The sequence below is a fragment of the Sminthopsis crassicaudata genome, chromosome 4, assembly GCF_048593235.1.
Source record: "Sminthopsis crassicaudata isolate SCR6 chromosome 4, ASM4859323v1, whole genome shotgun sequence".
NCBI classification, from domain to species: Eukaryota; Metazoa; Chordata; class Mammalia; order Dasyuromorphia; family Dasyuridae; genus Sminthopsis; species Sminthopsis crassicaudata.
The window spans coordinates 441,267,642-441,284,189 of NC_133620.1; the positions used below are offsets into that span (position 1 = coordinate 441,267,642).

The following is a 16,548-nucleotide window of genomic DNA, read 5'->3' on the forward strand; positions in this document are numbered from 1 at the left end:
CTTCTCTTCAGAGAAAATACAAGGATTTTCATTAGCTTCCTACCCACATCCTCTAGATGTCCTTTAACTTACCAATGTCCTTCCGAAGACTAAAACGGAAAAAAGATACAATTGCAGTCTGAGCAGGAGCATGTTCTGGAGTCTAGGACTCTCTGGCCATTCATTAGTGTCTTTCTTTACACTTGACACTGCTCTTGAGCTTCTAGTCCATTTAAATACACAGATTTTTAAATAACTAATTGCTATCTAGCCACTGATTTCATGAAGACGAAATCTTTTTTTAAGACTAAGATTGTGCATTCTATTAAATTTTGTATTACTCGATTTATTTCATTACCCAATTATACCTTTTTAGACACTGACTTCACCAAATATATCATCAGCTATCTTTCTTTGGCATTGTGTCAAATGAAAATTATATATAAATGTATTACATGTAAAATATATAACATTATAATAGAATATAATTATATATGTTTATATATGTGTGTGTGTGTACACACACACGCACACACACACACACGCAGACACACACTTTCATCAAGGTGACTGACAAAACAAATGACCAAGGATATATTTCTGGATCTTTCCTTTACGGCCTCTCCCTAATTTGACATCACACTCTGAGGCCACTTCCAAATGCACCCAACTACTATCATATTTCTCTATTGTCTCAGGCAGTGGTCCTCAAACTTTTTAAATAGGGGCCAGTTCACTGTCCCTCAGACTGTGGGAGGGCCGGACTAGAGTAAAAACAAAAACTCACGCTCTGTCTCCGTCCCTCAGCCCATTTGCCACAATCTGGTGGGCCGCATAAACGTCCTCAGCAGGCACATCTGGCCCACGGGCTGTAGTGTGAGAACCCTGGCAGGAATAGAATGAGTAATATTGTCAAATTCTACTACAGTCTAGATTAAGTTTATCTGCATCTTTCCCTTAATTTGCCTATCTAGTAATTCTTAAAAAAAAAGAAGGAAATTAAATTGTCATGATTTTATTTTGAAGAAGACATAACTAGTCTTAGTGATTATATCTTCCCTTTTTAGGTGTTAAAACATTCCTTTGACAATGTTTCAATTTTTTGCTTGAAATTAAAATTAAACTCCTTGTTCTATGTTTTGAGGCTTCGTTTTCTTGTTTTAAAAAAGCATACAAATTTACCCTTCTTCATTTCTATTATATTGTCCAATTCTCTATGATCTTTCAAAAATAAAATATGGGAATTTGCCTATTACATCTGCCATTTCTTTCAGTCACCTGGCTTTAGTTTCCTTAGGTTGAAGACACAGTCATTAGAGTCAGTGAAATGCTCTCTCTGGCTCTTTTTATTTACCTTGTGATTAAATTCCTTATTAATCACCAGTAATTCAAACTAATAGCACTTACCAAGAAGTCACATTAAGAACCATAGTTAGAAAAATTTTCCCTAATAAAATGTTCTCCCATAAATACACACAACACTTGTAAGCCACAAGCTTAGAGTGCAATGGAAGGAACTTGTGTATGTATATATGTATGTATTATGTCTGGGATTCTGGAACCAGGTTGTTGTATTTACCACTCAGGACTCTGGGAGTAATCCTGAGGATTAGAGGTGTCTCTTTTCTAATGTCATTGACTCAAGACCCTCTTTTCTGTAGATTGTCTCCCTCTTTTAGATCCCCATCCATTTAACTAGTTAACCTAAACTGGTTTTTAAAAAAGGTCATTTGCTTCGAAGATACAGCAAGAAAAAAAGAATATAAATATGTTCTCTCCTGGTTTAAAAAAAAAGGTTATTTGCTTCAAAGATATAGCAAGAAAAAAAGAGTATAAATATGCTCTCTCCCTCCAAATACCTTGGAAATGCATATTCTTCTATATTAGTTCAGTCTGGGATAGGGGTGGGTGTTTCTATAAAACATTATTCCTATCAATCTCCCTATTCAAATCTGAATACTGTAGAGTTGGATCTGAAGGTAGATATTTGATGCTGAGCTATCTATAAAACTTGGCATGAACCTTATTCCTGGATGCCTAGATTTCTGAAGCATCTTTCCCCTGTCCATTTGAAGCTTTCAGGATCAGAGCCTTCAAATTCCTTCATCTAAAATAAAAAAGCTAATGCTTAGGGTAGGCCAAAAACCAAGATTTAACCTCTTAAAGTATTATTTTTCACCAGAAGCCATCAACAAAGGAATAAAACCAATAGCAGATATGATATACTTAATTTTAGGAAATCATCCAAAAACCTATGGTAGACAATTAATAGCTTTAGCAAAGTTGCAAGATATAAAATAAAACCACACATATCATCAGCATTTCTATATATTACTGATAAAATCCATCAGCAAGCGATAGAAAGAGAAATTCCATTTAAAATTACTGTAGACAAAATAAAGTCCTTGGGGGGGTCTATCTGCCAAGACAAATCAAGAATAATAACAACACAATTACAAAATACTTTTCACACAAATAAAGCCTGATCTAAACAATTGGAAAAATATCAATTGCTTGCAGTCAAGGCAGAGCTAATATAATGAAAATTACAATTCTGCCAAATTGATCTACTTTTCCAGTGTCATATCAATCAAACTGCCAAAAATTATTTTATAGAACTAGAAAAAATGATAACAAAATTCATGTGGAAGAACAAAAGGTCAAGAATATCAAGGGAATTAATGAAAAAAATATAAAGTATGATGGCTTAGCAGTACTAAACCTAAAATTATATTATAAAGCCAGCAGTCATCAAAACCATTTGGTACTGGCTAAGAAATAGAGTGGTGGATGAGTGGAATAGATTAGAAACAAACAACACAATAATCAAGATTTATAATAATCTATTATTTGATAAACCCCCAAACTCTAGCTTCTGGAATAATAGCTCATTAGTTGACAAAAATTTCTGAGAAAACTGGAATATATGTCAGAAACTGGGCATAGACCTACATCTCACACCCCATACCAAAATAAGGTCAAAATGAATACATAATTTGGACAAAAAGGATGATACCATAAACAAATTAGAAGAATGCAGGATAATTTACCTATCATATCTTTGGAGAAGGGAAGAATTCATAACTAAAGAACATTATGAAAGGCAAAATGGATAACTTTGATTACATTAAATTGAAAAGGGTTTGCACAAACAAAACCAATATAAACAGGATTAAAAGGGAGTACAAAGTTGGAAAAAAAAACTTTTTTTTGATAAAAGTCTCATTTCTAAAATATATAAAGAATTTTGTCAAATTTATAAGAGTACAAGTCATTCCCTTATTGATAAATGGTCAAAGGATATGAATAGACAATTTTCAGGTGATGAAATTAAAGTCATCTATTATTATATGAAAAAGTGTTCAAAATCCATATTGATTGGAGAAATCCAAATTAAAACAACTCTGAGGTACCATCTCGAACTTCTCAAATTGGCTAAAATAACAGGAAAAGACAATGTTGGAGGGGATGTGGGAAAACTGGGACATTAATGCATTGTTGTTGGAATTGTGAAGTCATCCAATGATTTTGGAGAGCAAACTGGAACTATGTCCAAAAGGCTATCAAATTGTGCATATCCTTTGACCCAGCAATGCCATTACTGGGTATCTATCCCAAGGAAATCTTAAAGGAGGGAAAAGGACCCACATGTGCATAAATGTTTAAAGCAGCTCTTTTTGTGATAGCAAAGAATTAAAAAATAAGTAGATGCCCATAATTGAGGAATGGCTTAATTGTGATATATGAAAATACTGGAATATATTGTTCTATTTTTAAAAATGATGAGCAAGCTGATTTTAGAAAGGCTTGGAAAAATTTACATGAACTGATCTTGAGTGAAACAAGCAAAACCAGGAATACTTTATACACAGTAACAGCAAGAATGTATGATGATCAACTATGAAAGACTTGGTTCTTAGTGATTCAATGATCCAAAGTAATCCCAATAAACTTTGGACAAAAAATGCCATCTGAATCCAGAAAAAGAACTAAGGAGTCTGAATGTAAATCAACACATACTAGGTTTACTTCTTTTTTCTGGAATGTTTTTTTAATCTCTCCCATGGTTTTTCCTCTTTGGTCTGATTATTCTCTTCCAACATGACTCATAAAGTAATGAATGTGTATTAAAAATAAATAGGAAAAAAAATCACCAATAGCAGAGTCCCAACCAAGAGAGAAATAGTTGCCTTCAATTTTGATTCTGCAACTGTAGCCTGTTAAACAGGCTGTTGTCCATCCTGTAGATTAACATGCTTGAACCATAAACAGACTGTTTATAAAGGTGTCAAAGTCTTTCCAAAATGCTTCCAATATATGTTATCACTACTCTATTGGAAGCAGACTCCCAAGCCTCTTTCACCTGGAGAATCATTAGCACACTATGTATACTTGTAAGGATTAGACTCTGTGGTCAAGCCCACATTATAGAATACTTAACATCATATCACTTTTGTTCTTCCTTCCCCTGATCTTCACTCAAATATTAATCACCATGCTTCTGTCTTCTCTCTACTTCATCTCCTTACATGAGAAGGGCCAAAGAGGAAAAATCTACTGAATTCTTCTTCCAAATGATAATTCTTCATATTTTAAGTTATTCTACTTATTCTCTTTTTCAAGTTTGAAATCTGTCAATAAATCAACCAATAAATCACCAAGCATTTATTTAAGCTTTTACTAAGTTTCAGACTCAGTGCTAGGTACAGAAGATACAAATACAAAGAATAAAATAGTCCCTACTCTTGAGGAATTTCTTCCAATCAAAGAGACAATAATTACATATATAATCATATAAACAATACATATATTGAAAATAAATATAAAAAAGATGCAAAATTGCTAAACACTAGGGAGTTTGGGAAAGAGGACACTAGTATCTGGGGGAAAAAAAAAAAAAAAAACCCAGACTGGGGAAATATTCACAGTAAGGGGGCATCATAAGAATCTTGAGCCAGCAAAGGAGACTGAGAAGAAACAGGCAGGTTGAAGGAGAACTGGGAGAGATCAGGAACTTCAAAATTCAGAAATGAGACAATCCAAGCTGAAAGAATTCAGAAAAGAATAGTTCATATTAAATATAGCATGTAGGTCAAGAAGGACAAAGACTAAGAAAAAAGATCATCAGATTTGGTACTTATGGAATTATTGGTAGTGTTGAAGAGAGCAACTTCAGTTGAATGATGCAATAATAAATCAAACTGCAAAGAACTGAGAAGTGAGAGAGTGAATGTTTGTAAGTTTTTTGTTTGTTTTTTTCCCTAGCAGTTTGTCTGAAGAAAAGGAAGAGACATACAGCCTAGCTTGAGGACTTGTTAAGGTCTATGGAAATCCTTTTCATTTGTTGTGTTTTGTTTTTAAGATGCTGTCAATTTGAAGTCATCAGGAGAGGGGATATGTATGGGAAAGGTTAAATGATTAGAAAGACAGGGTAGAGAGTGCAGTTTCTTAGAGAAGAAAAAAGGTAATGAGATAAAGGGAATATGTGGAAGGCTTACCTTTAAATAGAGAAAGGTTAACTTTGTGAGAATCTGGGAGAAAGGAGGAAAAATGTTAAGGACCATGCTTATGTGAAGGGGCAGGTCAATTGTCCCAGAGGCTCCCACAGCTGTGGATCATAACATCTGAAGAAGTTGCAAAGCAACCTTTACTGACACAGGTGTTGCTTGTGGACTGGAAATGAAATAAATTGGAGGCAGAGGGAAGAGGAGAGAAGTCAGACAACACACCTATCTCTCAGTGGAGAGAGGTCAGAGAACCAACATCTTCTCAATCTCCTTGTATCATCATATCCACTCACATGAAGAGAACCATTCTACAGGTCTGAGTTAGATCTCCAGCAGCCAGTGGCAAATAATTAGGAAGGAAGGGAAAAAAAAAAAAAAAAAAAACCAACTCATGTTCCCAGCAGAACAGGGAAAATTCAAATAAAATTAATTTCAAGAAATCACATATAATAATAGAAGACATTATATTCCTAACTATCCAACTCTTCTATGGTTTGCTTGTAGGTTTTCTTTCGTTTTCTGCTGTGCACTTTTTACTTTATTCTTTTTTTGCCCTCTCCTTCCACTTGAGCTAGTATTTTTAAAAACTTCCTTGGATTCAATAAAGTCAATTCAATCTCGTTTCCTAAAAGGTCAAAAAAGCTACAAGGTTCCACCGAGACTTGAACTCGGATCGCTGGATTCAGAGTCCAGAGTGCTAACCATTACACCATGGAACCAGACGAGAAACTCTCGGTGGGAATTTTATATGACGCAAAAGCGATATCTTTTAGCTAAAGCATTTTTTGTTTTAAGTTTCATTTAAAATCTATACTTCCTTTTTTATCTTCTTTTCCCTAGAGGAAGTTCTTTTCACTTTCTCCCCTGAATAGGAAGAATGCCAGAAATCCCTTTTGTACCTCATCTAACAGCCAGATGGAGCTGCATAAAAGGCATCGGATTGTTCCTAATATATGCAAAATATTCAAGAGGAAAAGGGCTTTGATTTTTAGAAAGGAAATATTTTTGGGAGAGGAAAGGATGCACAAGGGAAAATTTTCTTCAAAAGTCAGGAAAGTTACTCCCTTCTGATTCATACCTTCTATTTTTTTTTTTTTTTTAATAGATTTCATCACTTTGGGGGAGGGGGGAAGGGGGAAGGATCGAGGGGCTCTTGAGCGCAGATTTCCAGTTCACTAGATCTCAGTTTGAGAGTGGTAAGAGAATCCAAAACATTGAGTACTAGGAACATCAGGTACGTGCTGAGAGAACCTAATCCATCTGATAACTAAATGTCGACAGTAATCTCAAACAAGTCAGTTTCTAAATCTATACACAGAAACAGCCGCTTTAGTCACACCCCAATTATACAAATAATACAAATATTACATAATACAATTTGTACAAATAATATAATAATACAAAACATTGCTCTTTTCACTCAAAACAGCTCTCTATCTCTGTGTATTTGTCTGTCTCTTTGTACTTTTTCTGTGTGTTTGTGTCTCTTTGTATCCTCTCTCTCCCTTCTTCCCTCCCCTCACCCATTCTCTGTCTTGGTGTCTCAATTTTTCTGCCTATTTCACTTTATCTTGGTCTCTTTTCCTTTCTATCTCTTTCATAGTAATTATGTATGTATATATGTATATATGAAAATATTTCTGGAAGAACTGAGTCATGCCTTTAACTTCTTTTGGGCCCACAGGGAATGCAGTGCTATGTTCTGTCACATGGTCATGAGATTTGGACTAAGATGAAGTGGAGGAGAGGTGACCTCTCCTTAGAAGGGCTTTGCTTCCTGTTCTCCCACTTTCTGGTTTCTTAAGTGCTCCCACCAGAACTTGACTTACAACTTAATTAATAAGTAACTTTGGGTTTTCCCCTAAAGGTAAAAAAAAAAATCAGTGTATATTATGAATGCATATTATGGTATAATATAATACTCATAATGTTGTGAGTTTTTATTATGGGATAGGAATTTATTAATATACATGAAAGGAATGTTAAACAAAAATGTATAAGTATGCATTTAATAAAAACAAAAGTCAACTAGATTTAGTAATACTTTCATAGTCTGCTGGGGTCATACTTAAATCTCATAAGAATATAAAGCATTTTGCAGTGCAGCTAATTAATTATTTGCATTTTTACCTCACTTCTATACTGTCCAAGAAACTCCTGGTAAAACTGACTTTCGGTCAATCTTTTTGTTAAAGGATGATCTCTCCAAGAGAATTTCTCAGCTGAAAGGAACTGATTAGAAGCTAAGATCTCGCCAAATCTTTTATAAGGCCATCCCCAAGCCTAGGTAAATCTACATCCAGAAATAACTGAAATCAGGAGAGAGCAAACACAAGAGTTCAAAGTTCATGATTAAGCTTGCTAAGGGAGATATTCTGTGTTCACTGTGATATGAAAGTCAGGAACGAGGCAAGCCAAGCTCTATTTCCCTACATGGGGGAATTTTTTTTTTTGGGGGGGTGTATCGGGGAGAAACTGTTTTGGAAAACAGCTTAAACAGTCCTGACAGCAAGTAAAACTGGAAAGGAAGAGTGTATCAGAGGCCCCAGGTGCTACAAGGGGCCAAGAGCTGGCCCCTAAGGTTCAAATTTAGCCTGAAACATCCTGGGCTCTCCACCAGCATGAACAGGAACAAGTCATTTGACTATCACTCTACACAACGAAAGTAAAAGGTTAAAGTTAAAGAACCAGATGATTTTTGGGAAGAGGAAAAAGAAAAATTGAATCTGTGGGACTTAAGAGAGAGCGATAAAAATTTCTTGAGGTTCTTTTAAAGGGCCGAGATCTGTCTACTTACCTCGTGATGGAATAGGCTAGGCTGAAGGAGAAAGGGGCTGACTTATGTTTCCCAAGACCTGATAATAAGTGTTTATATGAAGCTCGAAAGTTTTTGAATTTCCCTTTGAAGGCAGTATTATAGATAATATACCATTTTATAGACGAGGAAACAAAGGGACCTAGAAGGGTTAATTGACTCAGGATGAATTGATCTTCATTTTTCACCAAGGGTTCTACTTGGTTTGGATTCTAAAAACAATATGCTTCCCGTAGGATAAGCCCATCACCACAAATATTACCATGGAGAAATCTGGTACTCAACACCTCCTCTGTACCTTTCAGTTGCTCCTCCCTTCTGATTACAGTGTTGGAGAGTTTCCTCTCCGGTACCCTCAGATTTTTTATCTTGACCCAGCAGCTTTCTTTCTTGTCTAGTCTTTCCGAGTTAGATTGTAAACTCCTTGAGATTTTATATTATTCTTATTCTTAATTGCATATATAATTCTTATTATATATATTATAATTCTTTTTCTTAATTGTAATTCTTTTTAATTATAATTCTTTTTCTTAATTGTATCCTTAGTGTTTACTTAATTAAGTGCCGGGCACTCAATGCTTATTGACTGACTCAGAATCATCATCAAGATAGTCTCAGATACTACCTACTCCAAACATCATTAAAAAAAAAAAAAAAAAAAAAAAAAAAAAAAAAAAAAAAAGAGGCAGCTGAGACAGGCTAAGGGAATTGACTAAAGTCAAAATTTTGCCTGTCTTCAACTTCCGGAGTTCGAGCCCGGAACATCTCCAATTCTACTTATTCCATCATACTACTTCAAGGTTACTTCCAGAAAAGTAGACAGTATCTTAAGACTAGAACATCAGTCACCTACTCCTACGGAAGAACACACACTTATATTTTTCCCTTTTGCCTCAGAATTTCGCGACGAAGGCAGAAAGAACACGAAATTAAGAAATGTTCAACTGTACCGGTCTTCAGTATCAGAAGAAAGTCGTTGATCCCATTATTGTCATTAAAAACACTTCTACATTGACTTGTAGAAGTCAAAGAAGTGACAAAGAGCAGGTCCCACCGAGATTTGAACTCGGATCGCTGGATTCAGAGTCCAGAGTGCTAACCATTACACCATGGAACCACTCCACTGAGATTTTCTTTTTTTCCCTCTAGGACTTCAATAATCATATCTTTGTTTTCATCCTCTACTTTTCTTCCAGCCATCAGGAGATTTTTTTAAATTCCTGAGTTATACAGACATCCAGAGGCAATTGAAATGAACATCTCTAGTTATCTCTAAGATCCTTACTGAATCTTCGATCCTGTGATCCCTTTTCTTCCCTTCCTAATCTGTCCTCCGTTTTCATTTTCTGCTCTGCACTAGAAAATCAAGCAAAAATTCTTCCTAGGTCCCTCAGAATATCGGTAGCGATCTTTCTTTGTAATCAGTTTCACTTTCCCTCTTCTCCCTTCCCCCTCTCCCCCCAAAGAGGGAACGGAATAGGCAACGAAGAGTTCCCTTGGATGATTATTCGCTTAATAAATGATTCTTTTTGTGAATAAAAAAATCTGAAATCGAATGCACTTCTCCCAGTCCGGAGCAAGAAGCAGAACACTTCTCCCCCTCCCCCCTCCCTTAAAAAAAAAAAATGGCCTGGTGGGCTGCTCTAGCAGGGTGCCACCACTCTCAATAGAGACTGATTTCTTGAATCCTCCAATCTCCTTTTAGCCCCCAGATTGGAAAGAAATCAAACTTTCAGGGGAAACCATCCAGTTAAGCCTCAGGCTTCTGTGCATAATTTAAATGCGGGAACATACTCCGGGGTCAGAGATTAAATTTGAGAGTTTCAATGTTTGCATTTGAGAAATCTTTCCTTTAAACAAGACCGAGTTGTATAGTAACTACTACCATTATTTAAGTAGTATTCATTCAAGTAAATGGAGTTAAGTGAGGGAGGCTGTGCAAGTTCACCTGTTTCCCTTTTCTCTCCAAAATCATCTGAGTCCATTGACAAGATATAAATCAAGAAAACTGGAGATGGCCCTGGATGTAGTCGGAGACTTTGGCATTTTTAAGCTAGGTCTTCAATAGGTCTCAGTTTGATTAGAACAGCATCAGTTACAGAAGGACTGTGAATACTCCCAGTCTCTCCTAGGTGCTTTACTTGCATATACAGTAATCACAACTGGACTGCAAGCTGTTAACAGATTTTTACTGTCTTGGTTTCTAAACTGAATAGTTGCAGTAGCACAAAACGGGACTAGAAACAGGTTTTAGAGATAAAGTAAGTTTAATTCATCAATTTCAGAGCAAGGAATACAGTTTTTATTGGAAGTTCCCTTGGGCAGGAAACCTTCTATTGCAGGAAAGGTAGAGATTTTATACATAAATCATAAGTAGGAAGGGAGGAGAAATGGATCACAAATGAAAAATAAATTGTCGGGGCCTGAGTGGTTTCCCATGACAAGCCCACTACTGTAGGACAGTATGGATGTTCTCCAGTCAAATGGGAACAGCTCTTAGGCGATTGTTTCAAATCCTGGGGATCATTATTTGGTAGGGGACAGAGTACTTTGACAAGACAGTTTCTACAAGTTTTGAATCGCTTCATTGATACAGGAGAGTGCTTTCAAGAGTTAACTGATCATTTCAAGTTGCATTGTAAGACTGACTCCCAAGTCAAAGTCTGCTAGGAAAATAGTAACTATGAAAAAGGTAGATTATTGGCATATTCATCAAACATATATCAATAATTATGAAAATGATATTTTCCCTACAAATCTCCCTAACCTTTCCACATAGAGAAGTTGTATCAACCAAACAATGTTATTGAGTCAGTTTCTATTACATTTGCATTAGCAAAGAGGTTGGAAGAGTAGGAATTATAGAGAAAAGACATATACACTTCCTTTTCTTGGAGAAAATGGTCTGTAGAAGGTGATTATAGGTAGGTAGATGAAAGGACAGGATGACCAGACTCCCTGTTTCTGCTAATGCTCTGTGACCTAGAACCATGTAAATATTTACTACACTATCATAGTGCCTTTTACAAATTGGACTTTTAAAATATTTAATTGAAATAAAAACTTTTACTATTCTTAGACCTGGGAGTAGAAATAAATTTTACAGAACAATCAGCTGGCCTACTAGACAAATTCAAACCATCAAAGTGAAACATCACTACAAATATTCAAGACAAAACATCCTGTACAGAATATGTGGAAAATTTGTCGTTACACTTGTTAAACCACCAATAAGGATTCCAAAGCCTCCTCGTTGAGTTCTTTTGCTTCTTAAAACCGTATCTAAAGTTAAACTATTTACATTCCTACTTGGGAAGATGATAACTCCTAAGAACTTTATCCTTATTAGAACAGTTTAGAGGGTAGGGATGTGACTTCTCTGTGATGGAGTGATATAAAAAATATAATTAGGGTGTGAGAAAAAGGAATGTACTGAAAACAGGGAAAGGTAGAATGTGGATAAATTATCTCACATAAAAGAGACTTGATGGAAGCTTTATAATGGAAGGGAAAAGGGGAAGTACAATACTTGAATCTTATTCTCACAATTAGTTCAAAGAGGGAATAACAAACTCAGTTGGGTATAGAAATCTTACTCTATAGAAAAGTAGCAGGGAGGGAGGGGATGGATGGTGATGGAAAGGAGGGTATGTTGGAAGTGATGATCAGAAGTGTGTGGGACAGCAAAACTACCCCTGACTTAAAATGACTATTAGAGATTTCTCAAAGTGAAGATTAGAAGTTTTAGTAGAATGTCTCTCGAGAAGGGAGCAGTCAGTTCCCCGAGTGCTCAAAGAAAGGAGGCTGATGGTTACAAAATTGGGAATGATTAAATAATCAAAACCATAGGAACCCATGACTCCCTCCCCTTATCCGGTTAATTTTCACTGCCTGCTCATAATTGCTTATGTGAAAGTGGTAAATAGGTTACCAAAGTTTGCTAAATTCCTAATCAAGCTGATATGGTTGACTCATTGCAGGTGTATTTGTGTAAGTTTATGGTTACAATGTTTGCTAATGCTTCTTGAGCTGATATGAGCATTCTAATATAAGGTTTGTACAAAAAATTTCATTTTTCCCAAACCCATCAAACCTTCATAAACTAAAATTTAGGTTATAGGTTCAATCTAAAATTTAGGTTATAGGTTCAATCTACCTTATTGATTTTATGAGAAACCACATAATCCTTCATAGAAGTAAAACACAGGGTGAAAGGAGAGAGAGACACAGAGGCAGAGGCAGGATAAAGGTAGGGAGGGAGGGAAAGAGCAGAATGGGTCATTCCCCAATTGATGAACAGTCAAATAATAGCACCTAGACAAAGGGGGCATGTCGGCTTTTAATCACCCAACTCATACTTGATTTTTTTTTTAAAGAATGCTTTTTATTTTTAAAATATATGCATGGATAATTTGACAACATTGACCCTTGCATAGCTTTGTGTTTACAATTTTTTCCTCCATCCCCCCACCCTCTCCCCTAGATGGCAAGTAATTCAATATATGTTAAACATGTTAAAATATATGTTAAATTCATATTGCTACACAAGATAAATCAAGATGAAAAAAAAAAAAAGAAAATGAGTAAGAAATCAAAATGCAAACGAACAACAACAAAGAGTGAAAATGCTGTGTTGTGATGATCCACATTCAATTCCTACAGTCCTCTCTCTGGGTGTAGATGGCTCTCTTCATCACAAGATCATTGAAACTGGCATCAGTCATCTCATTGTTGGAAAAAGTCACATTCATCAGAATTGAACATCATAAATTATTGATGTTGCCATATACAATGACTTCCTGGTTCTGCTCACTTCCCTCAGCATCAGTTCATGTAAGTCTCTCCAGGCCTTTCTAAAATCATCATCCTGATCATTTATTATAGAATAATAATATTCCATAACATTCATATATCATAATTTATTCAGTCATTCCTCAACTGATGGGCATGGACTTGGTTTCCAGTTTCTTGCCACTATGAAAAGGGTTGCCACAAACATTTTTGCATATGTGGGTGGCTTTCCTTCCTTTAAGATCTCTTTGAGATATAGGCCTAATAGAAACATTGCTGGGTCAAAGGGTATGCACTTTTTGAGCATAGTTCCAAATCGCTCTCCAGAATGGCTGAAACCATCCACAACTCCACCAACAATGTATTAAGTTTCCCAGTTTTACCACATCCCTTCCAACATTTGTCCTTGTTTTTTCCTGTCATTTTAGCCAATCTGAGAGATCCAATTCATACTTGTGGCTCCAAGAAGCTATAGCATGCACAGCAGCCACACCCTGGTAAAACCATCTTGGCAGACAGGTTAAACCAGGTTGAAAGTAATTAACAAGCCTCAAACCTACTGATAAATTAAGGAAATGCTTGCTTCAAGCATGGGAAGATGGCTCTCCTCCCTTCCCACCCCCTAGAAGAAAGGGTAGATGAAAACAGTTTGTTCCAGTGGTCATGAAAACAGCTAAAGTGGGTGGGCCCTGTGGAATTTTTAGTTTAGACAAACATCGAGATACCATTTTATGGTAACAGCCCTCTTTAGCTATTGTCTGTATTATTTCATTAGTTCTAATGAGTCTTCTTACCTTTAGTTGCTTCCAATTTTACACCCTGGGCCATTTCCAGAGGTCCTAACTTGTGTCCTGCCTCTAGATTTCAATGACTCTGGAAGAGAGAGTGAGGCTAGCAACTTTGTTGAACTCTGTCTTACTTAAATTTAATTCACTCTCAAGTGAAGACATCACCATGTGATGTCATTAATCTTCAAAAACAAAGGACAAACAAAAAATAAAAGGAAAAGGATCTATAAGTACAAAAATAGCTATAGCAGCTCTTTTTATGGTGGCAAAGAATTGGAAAATGAGAAATTTCTATCAATTGAGGAATGGCTTAACAGTTTGTGGTATATATGATGGAATATTATATAAAAAATGCTATAAGAAATGATGAACAGTATGATTTCAGAAAAATCTGGAAAGTGCTACATGAACTGATACAAAGTAAAGTGAGCAGAAACAGGAAAACACTAACCACAGTAATCCATATGTTGTATGGCTTATCCACCAAATGTGGATGGCTTAGCTAGTCTCAGCAATTCAATAATCTAAGACAATTTCAACAAATTTAAGATAAAAAATACTACCCATCTCCACAAAAAGAGTCTGAATATATATCAAAGCATTCTTTAAAAAACTTTTTTTCTTTGTGTTTCTTTTACAACTGACTGATATAGAAATCTGTTTTATATGACTTCACATGAATAAACTTTCTAAAATTCCCTTCTCACTGGGGAGAAAGGGAGAGGAGTGTATTTAGAAATCAAAATTTTAAAAAATGTTAAACATGTTTTTACATGTAATTGGAAAAAATAAAATATGTTAAAGATATAACATGAGATATTTACTTTAAATATATAATAAATACGAATGGACCTATATCTCTTCCCAATAATTCAGGCAGGCATACCCTCTGAGTCTACAAAATATTGTTCCTATCAAGTTCATGCCCAAAAGTAATCTGACTACTGAATGAGTTCTCAATTTAGATTTTGCTATCCTGGGTCTAAAAGGTCACTGATAAAGGTCAATCCTCATCTCTTCAGGCATTAATGTTATGCTGGCTCTAAAATGATGAGAGTGTTTTTGGGAATTTCCATAAATTAGAAGTATGTCAAGAACCATTCCAGGAATGACTTGGTTTTAAGGCCCAATAACAATTGGTTGAGATGCCAAGCACATTGAGGAAACTGTGCAGACTTTTCATTTGCTTGTTTTGCTGGAGAAATGTCCTAAGTCTACTATCTAGAAAATAAAAAAGACAAGGAATTTAAGTTGTCAAATATAAGGAAAATTAATTTAGTTCTTTATTCCGAAAATAATTTCAACCGAAGCCTTCTAGATCCCTTACTGGACATCAACATTTAGAAAAATAAATAAATAAATAAAAGTGTCTGGGTAGCACCATTCAAATTTCTTTACATTCAACAAGAATTTATTAAGTGATTAATACTTACCAAGCATGGTACTAAAACTTTGCTTCTGAATTTAGGGAACTTACATCCAAATCTGTAACTATTTACATTAAAAATATATACAATGTAAATGGAAAGAAATATCAGAAAAAAAGATATGGGGGAGTGAGAAAACCGGGATAGACTTTCATTAAGTGAAATTTGAATGGAATCTTGAAAGAAACCAAAAAAGCTAGAAGTGGGGCCGAATAGAGCATTCTGGGCAAGAAACAAGAGGAATTGTAAAGGTATCTTATAGGGAAATAGAATGTGTGGAATGGTGGCAAGGAGATCACTTCAACTAAGTCATGAAGTTCATAGTGAGAAGTGATATATATATATATATATATATAAGAAGGGAAAGGAGGGATAGAGGGAAAACCCCATAAGCTTTCATCCTGAAAGACAGCAAGAGGACCTCATGACCCAGAAGAGATTGTAGAAATGGAAAAATATGTGAGCTAGATATGTTCTTGGTCTACTTTTTTCTACAATTTCTCAGTCATTAAGATAATTCGGGATTCAGCCCGAATTTCTCTCTCTCTAGGCTTGAGATCTGCATTTAAAAAGAATATTGACCCTTTGATAGCTCACCCCAAATCAAATCTAACACATCCAGCCAATCCGGAATCTTTCTCTAAAACCTATTTCTTGTCCTGATATCTTTCTATTTATAGCAGAACTTCTGAAGGAGAAGGAGGAAATGGAGGAGGAAGAGAAGAAGAAAGAGGAGGAGGAGGAGATAGAGGAACACCACGAAAAGGAGAACAAGAACAAGAGAAAAGAATTTAAACTTTGTGGTTTTATATATGTCTCTTCCATATTCTTTACTGCCTATCTTCAATCACTGACAGGGGTTGATGCATGCCACCTTAGCAGCATCTCTTACATAAACTCTCTTTTCAAATACAGGCCCTCTTTAGCCATTGTCTGTATTATTTCTTAGTTCTAATGAATCTTCCTACCTTTAACTGCTTCCAATCTGCCCTTCTTAACATCTCCTTTCTGCAAAAAGAAAAGATCATGTCACTTCTCTGAAATATTGACTAAAATGAAGATCAAATATTCAAAACCCTCCACCGATCCACAAGGTTTTATTAAAGCACATATTTTGTTACAAACTCTGGGGACACCAAAGGAAAAAAAAAAGAAATTTGTTGCTTCCAGAAATTTACATTCTATCAGGGAAAAAAAAAATTGTAGACTTAAGTAGATACAAAATATGTACTTAGTAAATT

At 35.5% G+C, this 16,548-nt stretch overlaps 2 non-coding genes across 2 annotated transcripts; both read right to left on the reverse strand.

The window, feature by feature from the left end:
• Window positions 1-6,133: 6,133 nt before the first annotated feature.
• TRNAQ-CUG (transfer RNA glutamine (anticodon CUG)) lies at window positions 6,134-6,205 on the reverse strand. The gene has a single exon. It is a non-coding gene; the product is annotated as a tRNA-Gln (tRNA).
• A 3,141-nt stretch (window positions 6,206-9,346) lies between these two features.
• TRNAQ-CUG (transfer RNA glutamine (anticodon CUG)) lies at window positions 9,347-9,418 on the reverse strand. Its single transcript has one exon. It is a non-coding gene; the product is annotated as a tRNA-Gln (tRNA).
• Window positions 9,419-16,548: the final 7,130 nt, after the last annotated feature.